This window comes from Triturus cristatus, chromosome 6 (genome assembly GCF_964204655.1).
Source record: "Triturus cristatus chromosome 6, aTriCri1.1, whole genome shotgun sequence".
In the NCBI taxonomy this organism is placed as follows: domain Eukaryota; kingdom Metazoa; phylum Chordata; class Amphibia; order Caudata; family Salamandridae; genus Triturus; species Triturus cristatus.
Window position 1 is genome coordinate 1,608,887,607 of NC_140589.1, and position 18,320 is coordinate 1,608,905,926.

Genomic DNA, 18,320 nt, shown 5'->3' on the forward strand with positions numbered 1-18,320 from the left:
AGAAGAAACCAAGGGGTAATGCACAGATGTTTGTAGAGGAAAGGCAGTTGGTCTCTTTATCTGCTAATATGGAACCAACGGTCCTAGGCCAGGAAAAATTAATAACAATGCAATCGCCCCTGATAGTTTTCGCTGCAGGTCCCACCCAGCCTACCCTTCGTACCATTAAAATGTCATGTATATCAGACCTCCTGTACCCTTTGTGTTTAGCCATCCAGTCTACACATTTATTCTGCAGTTGTTCCCAGGACTCTGTTTTATTTTTCTCTAGTGGGGGTACCCCTGCAAGAGTTAGCACATATGGGCAGGATGCAGGGGGTAAATTTAAAACATCCTTGTTTGGTGCTACATGCCCCCGGGTGCCAATGTCAGCAACACTCGTGCTAACTATCGGACCATCTTGGGAATGATCAGGGTTTACATTTTGGGTATTGGCAGATCGAGTGTACAGCTTAGAGGCTAGGGGGTTTCTCGTTTTATTATTAGAATCAAGGGGAACAGGCAACGACTTTATGATTTGGGGCACTTGTCGAGCCAGTTGCACACTCTGGGGTGGATTTTCCAGGGTGCTGACCTGTCGAGCTGGCTCATTGTGTTCCCTGCAAGGTAGTGTTGCCTTAGTAGTTAGGGATTCCAGGCGATCTAAACGCTTCCATAACTTATCAAAACTTTTATCCACAAGCCCTTTAACACGATCATACAATGTGTCAACTATGATATCTATAGCTGTATCCCCGAGTGTGAAGTTGGAAAAAGCAGTCTGCATGGACTTTGTCTGAGTGGAATTACTTTGGATATCCACATCAGCTAGGTCAATTAAGTCACTACTGGGGATTGGGTCTGCGGGTACCATGGGGCCCTTAATCCACGTGTTTAACATTGTACGTTGTGAGTTCAAGCGTGGGGGCTATTTTCGTTTAGAGCAGGCTGGTTTCACCACCTTCCTCTTCTTTCTCGCTCCACTTACTTCTGGGTTAGGGGTTGTGTCCAAGTTGGCTGTAGTTAATGTCAATGAAACAGTTGAACTACACCCAGATTAAAAATTTGAGGTCGTTCCTATAGAGCCAAGCCCTTCCATGCCCAGCGTATTCTCTCCAGTAGAGGTATGAGGGGAATGTTCAATGATTCTCTGTGTCAGTACCTCTGGATCGCTTATATCAGCCTGTGCTTCACATTGGGTTTTTGTGGGACCCAGGGTCAATCTTCTCTCCGTCAGCTCGATCTCGGTGCTGACCATATTCACCGCCCGTCTAGTGTCTATGGATGTAATTTTGCGTGCTGGGGAAGTAGCGCTACGTTTGCCCATAATGACAGAACCCCCAGACATCCAATAAGTACCAGAAGAAAAACACACCATTCACCACTACAGGGTACAGTTGTAGTTTTAGCTCTGGTTGTTAAGGGAGTGGCCCAGCCCGGCCTCCCTTGGCCCCTGATGGCCACAGACGGCCCGCCCTTTGCCCGAACTTAGCCCGCACGCGTCCCGCGAGGCGGGAGGCGTTCCGCGTTCTTCTAGCGCCTACAGGCACGGCAGGAGTGCCACGAGTGCGCCGGTGGTCCCCGGGGCAGCCGGGAAATGTTGTAGCTGGCCGTTGCCCTCACGGCGTGAGAAATGTGCTGGAAGCTCGGCCATTGCCGTTGCCCTCTCGGCCTCCTGATCACACCTGGTCACTGCCGGTATGTTTCTTTTTTCTTTTGTGGGGCTGTAGATATCTGCTTGCCTGATCTCATCCTTTGCTTTGGCAGGAAAAAGGAAAGAGCTAGGTGACCTGTCTTGGCCGTTCAAGATGTCCGTGTGAGCAGTGTAGAAATTGCAGGTGGACCAAGCTCACAGTGGAGCTAGGGAGCAAAAGAGCAGGAGGAATAAGGTAGGGATGGAATTCGCAGCTACTTGCCGTGCCAGACCCTTACAGAGCCCTTAAGGTGAAAACACTCTCTTTTTCTTTGCCTTTCACTTTCTTGTCACTTTCATTTTTCCCTTTTCACGGTTCATCCAAGCACTGGCACAAGTCTGCCACTAGGCTGCCGCTAGTCTGAACTCAGTTCATGAACAACCGCCCAATCAAGCAGCTTGAGATTGAGCTGCTGAAGAGGGCAGTCGGGGGGCCGAGAGGGAGCGTGGTGGAGCAAATGCGTAGCCAAGCAGATAGAGCAGACTGAGCGAGCAAACTTTGAACTGCACACACATTCGAGCGAACAAGCAGGTTCTACCCAAGCTCCAAGTCCAGCTCCTGCCGCCGAACTCACCGCTCTCCAGGTGATCCCCAAACCGCGCCCTCCAGGTTGTTTTCCCGGCTCGGCACCAGGGATGTAAAGGATGGGCCAGAGATGTGGAGACGCCAGTTCCGCTGGTGCAATCTCCGGCCGCCACAGAAGACCGCTGCGTCTCTGAGGCAGCAGCAAAGGCAGCAAGTGCCAAACTGCGAAAGACGGCCGGAGTAGAGACCCCGCACCCCCTCCTGTGGCAGGTCTCCCTGTAGCGCCGGCCTCGCCGCTCCGGTTCCGCTGGTCCAATCTCCACTAAGCTATAGAGAAGGTTACATTTTAAAAATAAATACCTTAAAAAGCAAAATTATGGTTCTCAGATATTGGGAATGCCGAGCCAGGATATGCACTGGTTCTTGGGGAATGCTAAACTTTCCATCATGAAGTTATACCCATATTTAGGGAGACTTTTTACAAATACGTGCTCTGGTATCGACCACATTAACCAATGCAGGGGTAAGCCAATCTCCCAGGCCTCCGCAATCAGCAGACTTTATAAGCATTGGGGAAAAAGACATTTTTCACATGTTTTATCAGTTTATAAAATTATATACAACCAGCATTGAGTTATGCCTGTGAAACAGTAGATGCCGAGTAGTGGGATGTTTTTGAGAAAGTAGAGGGGTGTATTTGGTGCCAAATGTATAATTTGAATCGCACAGCACCCATAGCGGTAGTTCAGATCAAAGTTGGGCTACTTTCCACTTACATGTTTTCTATGACTGCGTGCTTAAGATGGAGTAATGCACTATTGAATAGTTTTGAGAACCCTTTACAGGTAGCGATGCATGAGAAAAATGTTAACACCCTCAAGGGAAAAAAAAATCTTTTTAGGAATTACCAGAAAGCCTTAAAATTGTTCGATTTTGAGTTTGTCAGTACGGGTGTTCTTCCTAAATAAGTTTTAAAAACTAGAATTAAAAGAGCAATTTAAGATGTTTCGCGTAAAAGGGATACAGCACTGTGCGCAAAGCATCGCAATAATGACCTTGTAGTGGGGAGTAGTTTTCATAAAAAGCCCCAGCCTTACATTATATGGAATCTCCAACATGGAGTGTGTGGAATAATTCTGTTGCTCTGGCTGAATTTACTTCCCTTAAGAAGTGGATACTGAGAGGGTCATCCTGGGCAGGAAAGACTCTGTCACTTATGCGATACTCGTGTACAGGATTTGAACCACTTTCTATTTGTTTGTCTGTAACTAAAATCCATACAACGTAGATACTTAAGACCTATTTTTCTAAAGTACAATATTGTTACAGCTGAGGGGGCTGGTAACTGTATTCTGGCCCCTCCTCCGAACAGTTTGGTATACAAAGTTTTTGCATTTTTAAACTATTTTTGAATATATACTAGCTAAAATACTGGTTGTTCTTTTTAGCTGTAGTAGGCCGTATAGGTTCCCCTAAGAGCTAATCTTAATAATTTTATAAGTATTACTTCTGGCTAGTCTTTACTAGAAGGTTGAAATTGTTAAAGTGTTATCGTTATAATATTTCTACTAGTAAATCTGATATTGGTGCTTAGCTGAGTCCTGGCACTTTGATTTCCTTTATGCTGCTACCGCATGTACAATTGTACATCAGTCCAAGATTTTGATATTTCAGCACTTGCGCTTTATTGTTTCCCTGTATGCTGCTAGTTATTACATACTGTACTCGGAAGTCTGGAATTTTCATTTTATTATTGTTTTTTACTCCTGTATTTTAACTCACAATCCATCCCTGCAAGCTTAGAATTTGATAGGACTCTGAAATTGACTTTGTGCATACATTGTGCTATTCTACTCCGAACTTGTTATTTGATTAATTTATTATCTTATGAAAAAATTATTTTTCTTTTTTAAGTGATGGTTGTATTGATAACTTGGATATATGTTTTTATGTGGAACTCATCGGAGTTCCAAATTATAATAAATAAATTGAATTGAGAGCTACAGTATCAACAACAGCCCCAATGGCACGGTGCCGACAATAATCATATTTTAACAGCAAATGTTAACTTAATATGCCTATTTACTTGAGCTAAACGTATGCCAACACTTCCCATCTACTGCAGCAAATGTGTTGATTAAACAGACATGCAAAGCTTTGATGTGTTTAAATTATATTACATCTCACCAATTTTCATAGAAATCTAAAAAATACTACAAATGCCTGTGTTATCTGAACATACTTATTGAAACAAATATATAATCATGCTTATCACTAAATCTCATCAGAACATAATAATAATAACAGCTACTAATGATCATATGCATGAACATCAACATAAGGACGTAATGTTCTCAAAAACATCAAACACTTCAATGCTGCAAGCCATTAAATATAAATATTTTCGAAAAATCCAAGCTACTATTCTCGGCATGTTTAGGTAGGTGGGGTAATACAAACGCAGCCACCCACTGCACGTTTGTACAACGGGAAGCTGACAAAAATGTTAGAGCTAGACTCCCTCCCTTTTTCTTTTGTGGAAGGAGTGGGATTTTTTGAATTTGTGGGGGCCATCTGCCCAAAATGAAAGGTTCCCAGACAGAAATATTTCAGCAGAGTTGCTGCCCCATCACTCCATCATGATGTGCTGCAATCGGTTGGCCAAGCTGTGCAGCAGAGTGCTGATCATACTATCCAACTGACGACAGATATGTAGACCAGTTGTCAAGCAACTGATCACATGTATATCACTGCACACTGGATCTCTTTTGTGGGGGTTAGGAAACAGCTATCGGCAGGTCCAAAGTTTTAATGGCATTTGACAGCATGCAACAGTAGTGATGTTCGCCATGGAGGAATCCAAAACTTCTGTAAAGATCTTGGAAGAGTTTAACAGCAGGATGTTTAAATGACATTGACCCAGAGGTCTCAGGATTTGATTTGTTGCAATGGACAATGCCATGAATATACTCAAGGCCATGAGAGATGGTGGATATTTCAAAGTCCTGACTTTCTAAAAAAAGAAGACATAGTCATGAAAACAGTGGCCACCTGCTGAAGAATCAGCCCACATTTCAGTCACTCTTTTGAAGCCTGGAACCAGTTGAGGATCATTCAACGTGCTGATATAGTACTGGTTAAAGCCCTAGAGCTTATCCAGATGGGACCATCACACTTGAACTCCTCCTACTACATGCTGCAAAGTCTGTTTGAGCACTACAGATTGATCAACGACTATGTCTTTCAAAGAGAAGGGGTTGCAACTTGGAAAAGCATGACAATGGAGGTGGACAACTGGGGGCTAGTCAAACGCATGACACAAATACTACTTTCTTTCGAGATTTTCACACAGGAAGTCAGCGAGGAGAACAGTACAATGAGTCAAGCAATCCCGCTGTTGCATCCGCTACAGGACCAGTTGAAAAAGGTGGTGCAAATGTTCAACCATGTGAAGAAGCAAATGAGTTTATTCAGAGATTAATCCTTCACTTGGCTGTTTTTCCAAGGCTGCATAGAGAGATTGTGTCCTCTAAAGTGTACATATGTGCCAATATACTTGATCCAAAGACACTAGTCCCCTTCATTTATTTTTCAGAAGGGGGTGTTTCACTTTAAAAGACTTGGATTGTCAATCAAGCGAGAGACCTGGAAGAAGAACAGCTAAAGGTTAGAGACCCAGACAGAAGTTCTAGCATTCAGCCTTTAGTCTCCAGAGAGGACAGTACTGTAACTGTTGTCTCACAGCCAGCACCTTCATACCCAGCTACACCAGCAACTCCAGCAACACAGGCAACAGAAGAATCCAACCCAACCTCTGCAATGGCTTGGTTACAATTGGCAGGGCTTAAATAATGTGCAGAGCAGAAGGCAATAGAGGTCGAGCAAGTGGCAGCAACAGGGACAATTCAGAGGATGGTCCAAGACCCAAAAGAGGTCTACTTAGCCCAAAACCCATTGGTTTATTTGCATGGGAAGATGCAACAATGGCCACAGCTAAGCAGGCTGACAATAAAGTTTCTGGGTTGTCCGGTTGCCAGAGTGTCTTATGAGCATGTGTTCAGTGCAGCTGGAACAGTTGTCACAGTAATAAGAACCTCTCATCTCAAAATGCGGAGAGATTGACCATGATTAAAATGAACCAACAATTCATACCACAGATTACACTGTGCCTAAAATAGTACAAATTGGAGTATAATGGTAAGTAGTCAGACTCAAATGTATTAGCAGATGATCTGCTGGCAAACCCCTGAGGTTTGAGGTCCACTCTACTTTTCTGACTGAGTAGCCCACAACAGAACTTGCATATATATTGTCAAACTGCGTTTTCAAAAATAGAGAGAAGAACTTTTATTTATTTGGTCTCTGGCTTATGCTGCCCTATTTATTCATATCATATGCATGAAATGGACCCGTGTGTACACAAGAAGCCTCCATTTTCTTAATGGACCAGAAGACAAAAGTGCCTCCCGTCACTATACTTTCTTCATTCCCTATCTGAGCTGCCACTGAAGATCACAAATTATTATACAGGACTGCTCTTGGGAAAAGAGATACAATAGAAAAATTTACACAACACTTGAAACTGGTAACTATTGCACCAATGAGTGATATATTCAATGATTGATGACTCAGGCCGGGTGGGTGTTGTAACCAATTTTTGAAACTGATTTGTAATGTGTTGGGTTCAGGGAATGATTCAGCCTGAATGATTGCCCTGTTTTCACATTTCACAAAAATTACTTACACGGCCTACAACTTTCTGGTACTTCTTTGTTATCAGGTTTTTCACGGACCAGTCAGCTTAGTTAACAAAACTACCCAAAATGCTAAAAATTATTTTGCTTTTCTTGCTCTTCAACACCACAGGTCTGACTTATTCAGGTCAGGATGGAATTACGACAATACCCAGAATAAGCAAGTTATAAACAATACCTATTTACTTAAATGGGAAACAAAATCACTCCTGGAGTGGAGAGAGTTGCGTTGATAAGGAGAATGTTGAGTTTGAGTAGTTGACTGGCTCCAATGTCATACTCTAAGTGGTTGTGGTAAGAAGGGGATTTTAACTGGATACATGGCACATGATGGACACACACAGATAAATGTTATTAACATTTGTGAGAATAATCAGCCAGGCACCTGCAGCTACTTGTCTGGGGTTGGTGGTAAAATACAGTTCTCACTTCTCGGTTAATCGCACACAAGGGCTCCAGCCTACACTTTACCCTCTGGATCCTCATCTACCATGAAGCTTACCTTGACTCTACAATATTGGCATTTATTTTGTGCATTCTAAAGTCCTTTTCTTCATCTGCACAAAAGTTCCATACTGCTGACACTCCTACGCCTGGACTGGTTCAGTCCTGTACTCTAAACAGATGTTCTAAGAAGAATGCAGATGCATCGTCCATTTTGGCTTTTATATGGAATATCATTTTTCTTTTCATTAAATTAAATTTTTTTAGAATTGTGTGTGTCCTATTTTGCATTTTCAACCCTGTGTAACATAACAATAAGATAACTTGGGACATTGGGCCTGAAGGACTGTTTGCATTTGGTAACTGAACTGTCATCTTACTTCCACAACAGATGTGATTTGCTGCTCATTGACCTGATGAATATTGTGCTTGTATTTGTCACACCTTTCCCTAACTCTCCCGTTCTATCCATTCATGAAAACCCTAACCCTCTTCCTCCAGGTTGCGTGATCTATTGAGGTGTGCCTTAATAGTTTACACATAAATGGGTCCGCAGTTGGCAGGCGGATGTGGTCAAAGCAAAGTCAACTGCTGGGGAAAATCTTAACTAAACAATACACCACGTCAGGTCTACTACCCACCCAGGCATGAAAGGGACATCATCATAGTGCAGAGCCTTAGAACAATGTCTGGCCCAGGACAAATAGTACAACAAGTATGCACTATGACCTAATGCACAAAGAAAAAGTAACACATTTGGTGTAAGTTTAGTCTTAGTGTGTAACTCTACTACCAGTAACTTTATGAGTAGTAACTAACTACTAGTACTAACTCCTTTCAAAATAATAGGAGTTACTTACTACTCACAAAGTTACTACTCATAAAGTTACTGATGAAAAAGTTACTAGTTGTACACATACTCTGCAAGAGTAAGGTAAAGTAACTTACTTTACCTTCGTGAATCAGACCTTGTGTTGCTTGTAAAATCTATGCAACATGGATTCACCTTCTCCTGAGTCCTGACTTGAGGTTTTTGTAAGTTTAGTTTAAAGAATGTTAATACATTAAATAATAGCTTTACAGGTTGCTTACTACAGATAATTGTTGTTTGTACCACTTTATTATCATGGTGGTCTCAGTCTTGGATTATACACTAATAGTGTTTTCTTTCAGTGTAGTTGCCTGTGATGAATAATCCTTCTAAATAATCCTACAGTTGGAGTTCGCCTCGCAAGCCTCATTCCGAATAGGTGGGACTTTGTTTTGTGATGTCTTCACTGACAGCACAAACCCACTACTATCACCAGCATTAATAAGACCCTATGGGAAACTTAGCAATAAGGTTTGAAAAGTTTGAGAAAGGTTAGAAACATTGCTTAATCCATTCAGGTAAGAACTAAATCAATCAATCAATCAATCAATCAATCAATCAATCAATCAATCAATCAATCAGTAGATTTGTAGAGCGCTTCTTCTCACCCAAGAGGGTATCCAGGTGCTGGAAGGATCCAGTTGATTAGCCAAATGGTCAGATATTCAGGGATTTTTGGTACTCTGGAAGAGATGCAAAGGTCCATAGATGACAGGGTAGCTCATTCCATGCCTTTGCTGCTAGGTAGGAGAAGGAGGGACCACTGCATCTGCTACGTCAGATACGGTGATGGGGGTTAAGGAAAAGGACATGGAGCAGAGGTGTCAAGTTAACTGATGGAAGTTCAGACGGTGGTTCAAGTAGACGGGTCCACAGTAGAGTATGGACTTGTATGTATGATACAGGAGTTTGAATTGGCATTTTTTCTGTACAAGGATCCAGGAGAGATACCGGTGGTAGGGAGTGATGTGGCTTCATCTAGGGAGATCGAGGATGAGTCTGGCTTCGGCGTTCTGTATGGTCTATAGTTTTTGGAGGAGGTGAGCTGCGATCCCTAATTAGAAAGCTTTGCCTTGTTCAGTTTGCTGGAAATGAGGGTCTGGGCGATTGTGTGTCTTGAGCTTTGGGGTAGCCCTTTGAATATCATACAAAGCATGTGGAGACTGAAGATGCAGGAAGAGGGACAGAGTTGACCCGAGTCATTGTGGTTAGCTTATTGTCCAAAATGATGCCTAGGTTCCTAGCATTGCTAGTTATAGACTTAGTAATACTGAAGTTGTACCCGGGGAAAAAGAGATAAGATTAAGATTAAGTGTATGATGTTACCAGACCTCATTAGTGGTCAATAGTTACAGAGGGTAGGAAAAGGGCAGTAACTAGAATACAAGTGTTACCCCCTCTAATACATCTATTAGCATTCCTGCTGCTCCAAACACACCACTACTTGTGGTAAGCAGGCGAAGAAGATTCCCAAGATCCCAAAAATGGTCAAGATCCATGGCTCACCACCGAGTAAAAAAAGACGTAAGAAAGGGGGGGCGCTGGTCAAATTTATGATAAGTCACTCTAACTTTGGGAAGCCACCAAAGAAGGCTGTTAACACTGTACTGGGGAAAGTAGATGTACCCGCATTAATGCCCAGTTTGGCACTCCCTGCTCCATTTACCATTCAAGAAGCAGGGGAGAACATTATTGAGATACCCTCTTCTCCCGCTGAATCGCTGCCGTTAGCAGCCCCTTCTGTTGCCCAACTTGACACTCTGGACCAACTGATTAAGTCTCTTATCTCTCCCATCATCGAGAGTTTAAAGAGGTTGGAGGAAAGACTTGCGAATATAGAGTCCGCTATAAGCAGGAAGGCCGACCCCATTTTAGGTCAGGTGAATGCCCCTCCCATTTCTATTGATCCATTACCCACTACTGTTGTACCCAATGTTAATAAAGCCATACCTCAGCCTATTAACCAGATGGCTCTCAACCATCAAAGATTACCGCCACCTAGGAGTATGAACACCTTGGTCGGGCATCCACCTAGCGACCTCTTGGAGGGCAGAGCTAATGTATTCAAAGGGAACAAGCGGGAAGAGAGGGGAGATACTAACCATAACAGGGCTTCAGTGACTAGTGGGCCGCAAGTTGATTTACCCCCAGAAGCTGTGCCGTTGGTGGTTGTTTTGACGGGGGTGCCGTCACTGGCTGATAATAAAAAAGAAGGATTTACCCAGCTGAAAAACAAAACCATGCATTGGCTCAGTATATATAGACCAATTGAAAAGAATATTAACGGAGAGATAATTCATGTTAGGCGCCTCTCCTGGTTGGGCAGTAGACATAAAGACATCGAGGGAGATATAGTTGTAGTAAATTTTAGAGATCCACGTGCAGTTGATTATATTCTGAACTGGTACACAGAAAGTGGTAACAACTGTATCACCCACGTGCATTGACTTACTTTTACCCTAGATCCGTGGTGTTCCCCTTACCCCTTATAAATAAACAGGCTTCAATTTACTCAAACCCCCTGACAGAACCCAGTCCTAGGCAATTGGCACCCGGTCCCTATACAGCTTTTGCTGTTGACACCTCAAGGTGGAACATCGTATCCCCTAGACCTAACAGAATAACTAATAGGAGAAGGGACAATATGAGGCCCTTCACCCCCTTAGAGGTAGCAAACAGGTTTGACGTGCTTACCGGCATGGAAGATTGTGATTGAAGATTACAGAAAAAGCCGAGCTTGGGGGGCCGAGTAGGCGCGGCCAGCACAAAGGGCAGTGATGGTGAGATTCACATGGAAACCTTTGGTTCTGACACTGGGATTAAGGTCCCAACGCAATCCATTAGATATGATATTGATAGGACAGTAAACCCCACTCAACCTCAGTCCCTGGGTAGCAGTGTCGAAGGCTGCACCCATCAAATTCATTATATCAAATAGACTCTAATATCAACTTCATCCCTTGGGTGCAGGGTGGGAATAAGGGGCTACTCCTGACTTGTCTGGACTAGACACCTTGGTTATTCATTTAGTATCCTGGAATGTGGCTGGATTGCTCAAAAAGTTGAATCTCCCAGAATGGAACACCTTCATCAAGCAATTCGATGTATGTTTGTTCCAAGAAACCTGGAGTTTGCTTCCAGTACACAAATCCAGTTACTCAACCTTTTTCCTGCCTGCTCAAGGCTGTGGGAAGGGTTGACCTTCAGGGGGTTTGCAAGTATGGGTGAAAATTGCATTGAATTGGGACGTTTCTGTTCACGATTCTGGGAGTTGGGATATTCAACATATCTCATTTGCGGGACAAAAAAAGGGTAGTAGGATAGATTTATTCAATATCTATTCAAAAGGGACCACGGGGGATACAACGTCAAGTGCAGTATCGATTTTAGAACAGGCAATAGCCAACTGCCCCCCTCCTCAAAAATTATTGTGGGGGGTGACTTTAACTGCAAATTTGAACCCCTCAGTGGGGATGACCCTTTGGGCATTGAGGAGGAGGACTCTAGATGGTCTATTCCGACCCTGACATTAGCTCCAATCAAAAAATGGTCAACAAAGGTAATTCAGATCAATGCCCTTACTGTGGAACACAATCTTAGAGCACTTAACGGTAGGACTTCCTCCGACCGCGACGGTGCAATGACCTAACAGACTTAGTAGTCCATCCAGAATAGACTACATTCTACTGGACATCACACTGTGGTGTGATCTAATAGATATGAAGGTGGTAGCCTCACAGGATAGTGACCACAATCCCTTATGTATGAAGTTAAGGTGAGGTAAACGTAACGGCGTACATAGGATTGTCCCCCTGAGGACAACCAACGAGGTCGTCCCATATAAAGGTAATCGCAGGTTGAAATGGGACAAGGTGCAACCCCAGGTTGACGCCTTGGCAAAGATTAGGGCGTATGTAGTAGACCTGTCTAGAGTATTGACGGATCTCGAACTGGGATTAGGTAGTGCTCAGGGATTGCCCTTCACACAGGCTTATAAAAATGTAGTAGAGAAAAAAGGGAAATTCTTTTTAGTCCAGGACAAAAATGGTAGTTTGAAGAATAAAACGCCCAAAAGCAGTAACCCTTGGTATACGGACCAGTGCAAGGCAAAAAGGAAAGAGTTGACAGTCGCCTTGCGTAAAAAGAGTCAACCCCTAGTTAGTGCAGCTAGAAAGGTTTACGCAAGGGTACTGGTGCAGGCCAAACGAGAGTGGGAGGAAAAATACTGGCAGGATCTTAAATGTGCTTCCAAAAGTAAGAACCCATTGCTGTTTTGGGAATTGATCAATAAGGCTAGGCAGCGTAACTCGCCATCATTAGCTAATCACATTACAAGCCAGCAATGGCATTGCCATTTTTCTGCACTGTATGGTGGGATAGAAGCGGACCATCCCCCTCCCCCCGATTCGGCATCCATGGTTCCTTCCCCTTTGCTGTTTGAAGAACCGTTTTTGTCTTCCAAGGTGGTCCTGGCCATTAGACACTTGACCCTGAAGAAAGCTGCCGGCCCTGACGGGATCCCAGGAGATCTCCTTCTGGAAGAACCCGTAATGTGGGCCAAACTCATTGCCCAAATAATGAATTTGATCACCAGGGGATTCCCCGTGCCAGACTCATGGAAGGGAGCCGAAGTGATTACTGTGCTTAAAAAGGGCGCCAGAGATGACCCTGCCAACTACAGACCGATCAGTCTGATTGACGTGATCCAAAAGGTGGTTGGCAGAGTCATTATCATGAGGGTGGGTGTATGGATGGAGGAGGAACACATCTTGTCTCACTTCCAAGCCGGGTTCCGTCAAAAGGTGGGCATGATGGACCAGGTCTTCCGCCTCCTTGCGATCTATTGGAAGACAGTGACCATCAATAAAGGTAGTTTATACCTATCTTTCATAGACCTCAGGATGGCGTTCGACCTGGTCCCTCGGGAAAGGCTGTGGGAAGTTTTAAAGAATATGGGCATCCCAGGATCAGCCTTAGGCTTCATTGTGAAACTTCACGAGGGGAATTATGCGAGGATTAGATGGGGCACTCAAGGACAACTGACAGAGAGGATACCCGTGAAGAGGGGAGTACGCCAGGGATGTGTCATGGCACCAACGCTGTTTTCTCTCTTTGTGAATGGTGTGGTGGACCATCTGAGAGAGGACCCGGCCGATGCGCCATCCCTGGCAGGTGAAAAAACCCCCACACTCCTCTTCACGGATGATACCATTCTGATCTCTAAGTCCCCTTCAGGCCTCCAAAAGCTCCTAAACCGCTTTAGCGCGTTCTGTATCGACAGAGGTCTTACCATCAATACCTCTAAAACAAAGCTCATGGCCTTATCACCATCTACTAGGTTTAGGAACAATCTCTCGCTTAATGGTGAGCCTTTGGAGTTGGTAGACTCTTTCGATTATTTGGGAGTTAGGGTTAATAGTCGGATGAGTTGGAAAGACCACTTGGCCAAAATGCTGTTAAACCATAAAAGAGTCTCAGGGGCAGTCCTGAGAGAACATCGAGAGTCCATGAGCAAGCCTGTGGCACCGACTCTCGCGATTTATGAGGGCCAAGTATTACCTTCCGCCCTATATGGCTCAGAATTATGGGGGTTCGAGAGCACTCCTGAGCTAATCATGTCTGAAAATAAGTTTTTGAGAGATCTGGTTGCCCTTCCTGTCTCCGCCCCATTAACTCCCCTACGGTTAGATATGGGCAGACGCCCCTTCAAAGATCTAGTGCGCCTGCGCCCATTACTCTTTTGGGTTCGCTTGCGAAGGACCAGGGAGTTAGAAAAGTACGCAGCTGTTTTAGATGAACTTATCTTGCTTGATACTGGTAATCGGATCAAATGGTTGAATAATCTGAGGCAGATGGTTGTTCTACTGGGTTTGAGCGACTCATGGAAGAGCCAAATACCACCACCCAAGCTAGTGATTAAACAGCTGTACTGGGACTTGTTTCAGAAGGAGACCTTTTGTAGAGGTGCAGGAGGTTCCCTAACCGAGCGATTTATGACGTTCAAATGGTCAAGGAGATTTGAACCGTTCTTGGATTTCATAGAGAAACCCCTGGACAGATCACTTTACTTAAAGGTTAGGTTCGGGATTCTCCCGGTGAATGACTTTACCTTGAGGTGGAATAAACAAGGTTCCCCATCTAAGGCTTGTCCAGGTTTCGCAGCCCCGAATGAGTCTGTTGCGCATTTCTGTTTTGCCTGTCCAGCGTATAGGGTAGCCAGAAGAGCATGGTTAAAGCCATTATGTAAGGGGCTGGGCCTCAGATGTCACAAAATGGCCCTGCGGATTCTTTGCACCGACACTACTTCCACTGCCATGGTGTGTGGAGTTGCCAAGTTCTTGGGCAGTGCATGGTTGACTCGTATAAGGCGTGTGAAGGCCCTCCCTCATTCTATCTAACTACTGGAAGGCCTTTGGCAGTAAGCTTCTATGACAATGACTGTGTTCCTTTGTCCCCTTCACCAAACTAGTAAAAGCGATAGTGGTTGCTGTCTGTATTTTAGTATTGGTGGGTTTATGTTTTTATCTGTATTATCGTATTGTATTGAATTGTAAATCTGTATACTTTTATGATGACTTTTTATCGAATAAAGTTTACCAAACAGAATACAAGTGTCATTGGTAGGTGGCTGGGTGCTGCAAAACTGTACCAAGCCATAAATGACTTTATGTAGTGAAGATTGCTATCTATATACGTACAATGCTAAGTTAGCACAACCGTGTTAGATGTTAGAAAGCCATCTTGCCGCTTTTGCTGCTTTTGAACGCGACACTGTAGTCACATGTTATTAATTGAGAAATGCTTGCTCGACTTTGCTTCACATGAGAACTGTCTGTTGTTCACATCCCAAACAGTGAGCAGCGACCTTGGTCTGAACATTGTGTAAAGAAACAGTCTGGGTCGCTAGACGGTGCATGTTGTTGGGTTCAGGTTGATCGGCCCACTATTTAGCCATAACACGCACGCAGCTGCAAATACCTGAAAGTCGGGTGCTTTTAATATTGCAGTGTTGCATGTTTTACATGACATTCGGAAGAAGAGCTTTCCCAGGAGCAGAGTCTAGCTGATCCTGTGATGTGATCTCACTGAGCTGATCTTTACGGTATGGGGTTGTCAAGAATTCCTGTCCTACGAGGGGAGGAAAACGGTAACCAGCGAAAACGGACTACATCTCCCAGGATGCTTAGCGGTTGAGAGGTTATGTAAACAGGAGAGCTGTTACATAACTCAAGGGAAACACGCCCTTATGTAAACAGGAGAGCTGTTACATAACTCAAGGGAAACACGCCCTTATGTAAACAGGAGAGCTGTTACATAACTCAAGGAAAACACGCCCTATAAAGGGAGGAACCGGGAGGTACAAGGCTGTCGGATATTGTGTTTACACCGACGTACCTGCTTCGTGAAGAGCAGTGTTCCGGAGTGGTGCTCCAGTAAGGCAAGAACGGAGGTAGGTCGAGTCGTTACTCCCTGGGCCGTGTCTTGCCCCATCGTCACCTGTGAAGGACCCGGAAGCTCTACCGGTCAACCATTGAGCTTCGCTTTTTGACTCGGCTGAGTCCAAGCGCAGTGGCGCTTCTGCTGGTTGGAGTCGTAACTCCCAGCCCGACCAGAGACACAGGGACTGCCAGCTGTAACGCACACCAGGAGGTGTTTGCCGCGTTACAGACTCGGAAGTCCACAGGATCGATCGAGCGGCTGCTCTCGGTTCAGTCTTCTTGCTTGTGATTGGGGTATCGGTGACGCATCACCAGGAGGTGACTCCGCGTCCCGGTGCAGTCTGAGGAAGAGGTTGAGCGGCTGCTCCCTTCAGGTAGAGACCCCGGCTGGGTGTTTCCCTGACTCCTCGATTCTCCCCAACACTCTTCGTGCCCCTCACAGCCTACCGATTGGCATTGTCGGCCATTTCATTTCTGCCCTCTGTTGGCATACGCCGGGATCGGCGTATATGCAGAGGACGGTTAGGACCATCCGTGCTGTGGGCTGGTAACGTACTTAGCCTGGAGGATTCCAGTGACTATAACTTTTGTTTGTTCTTTGTAATTTATTTGCCTTCATTAAAAGAACTAACCCTTCACAAGTGGTTGCGTCCTCATTGTCGTGTCTGTTAAACGATCCTGAGACGTTCAGGGCGTTACAGGGGTTCCCCATTCAAGCCTAGAGCCCTTTTATTAGTCTAATAATAATAATATTAGTTTACTAGCGAAAGGAAGGTGGCTGAAATCCACTGTCATTTTAGTATGATTACTCCTTTCATTTTCTATGGTATTGTAACTATGCTGATGGTTTTGATCTTAATCATTTGTCTGCTTATGTTAGCCAAAGTACTGCATCTTAGGACACGAGGTTTATAAAATAAACTCTTTAAACTTTACCGTGTCTCTGTTTATTCTGCTGTGGACTGATATGAGAATAATTACGAACAGGTATTTCTGATTCCCACCATTCCTGAGAATACCCTAAGTCGCTTGTTCTGGGTTGTCTATACATTGGGACCGCCGAGATAAAACTCGGATAACGAATGGGACACTGATGCTGGTCGGATAAGGGGTTCTGGGTTCTGATTTCTGAGGTGAGTTTTTGGTACACCACAATTCACTGAGGTCCTGGTTTCCTGTGCATAGTTCTGTGCATAAGCAGAATCCCTGCAACATGGAGCACCTAACGTTTGGTCTATTGATTTGAAACGCCTTAGTAGTGCTTATATTAGTCCACAACACCCTCACTCTGGTTTCCGGTTAACGGGAGTGACGGTTTAACCTACCTGTGTTTCGACTAATAGGTTCATTCAAGCTTGATCATTAAAAAAGTTATTTTTACTGAACCCCAGTGCTACTGTTGATATCGTCGATACTCTTTAGTGTGTCCTAATGGCGGTGGAGATAGCCGCGCATAGTCGTGCACCTCTACGCCGTCATTTGACGACGTATGGGGTGCCAGATGATGGGATGGCTGTTATTTTTGTGGTGAGCGCTGATGCGTCTTACCCGTATGAGTTGTTTTACTCTTGCGTGACTTTTCCGGCAGTGGATGACGATGATACGTTTCATTCCTTTACTCCCACACAGCTACCTGCGGTCTATACCCTGTATAGGACACAAGAAATTCCAATCTCTGCCTGGCAGCATACCATTTGGTTTAAGGGCGCCATTTCCCATGCGGTTGCACTGGCAAGAATGGGCCCGTTGTCTATTGCATGGGCCACGTGGCCGGTGCTGGCTGGCTTTACGCCTCATCCCCGCAATCTCACAATGGCGGTGGCTGAGTTGCGGGTACTACACACAGCCCTGATTACAATTCATAGGGCTTTAGTGCAGTACGTGTCACGCAGTGTGCAGGTTGGGGCACCTGCTGTTGAGGGACAACCAATGGACCACCACACGGTGGTTATTAGTCCTGTTATGGTTAATTCGGTAATGGGCAAGCGCCCCCAAAGTAAGGATGATTTTCCTTATTGGCTTGCTGAGAAATTTGACGAACTGGAGGTGGTTTTTCCACATACCATTCCTGCGGAGAAACACAGGATACTCACCATTAGTTTGCCGAAAGACTTAGTCCCAGATATGGCTGATTGCACAAACTGGGGCAAGGTCTTTGCCGCGACCTACTCGAAGTGCTTCGGCACTCCGTCTATGTCTGTACTACCCCCCGTCATCAAACGTGTTCAAGAGAATCAAGGTGCGGAGGCTGCTGTTGAATTAGGAATGAGGCTTGTCGGAGTGTTCGATGTGGTGGCCTCCATGGTAATGGGCAACCTCAAAGGCAATGCCATGCAGTTCCAAGTAGCTAATAAGCTGGACAGCGTGGATGAACTCGACAAGCCCAAGGAGTTCGCTAAAATAATTGCGCAAGCCTATAGGCAGGTTGGCCGTAGTGCGTTGGGTGTTAAACCAGCCGTAGTAATTCCTGATACTAAACAAAGTTGGCGGGCAAAGAAACAGGGGAAACAGCAACAGAAACAGGGGTCTCGTCCTGCCTCGCCCGTGCAGTCGTCCAGCGAACGCACATATGATCTGCGCGATCGATCTCGTATTAAGTCACCTGATAGATTTC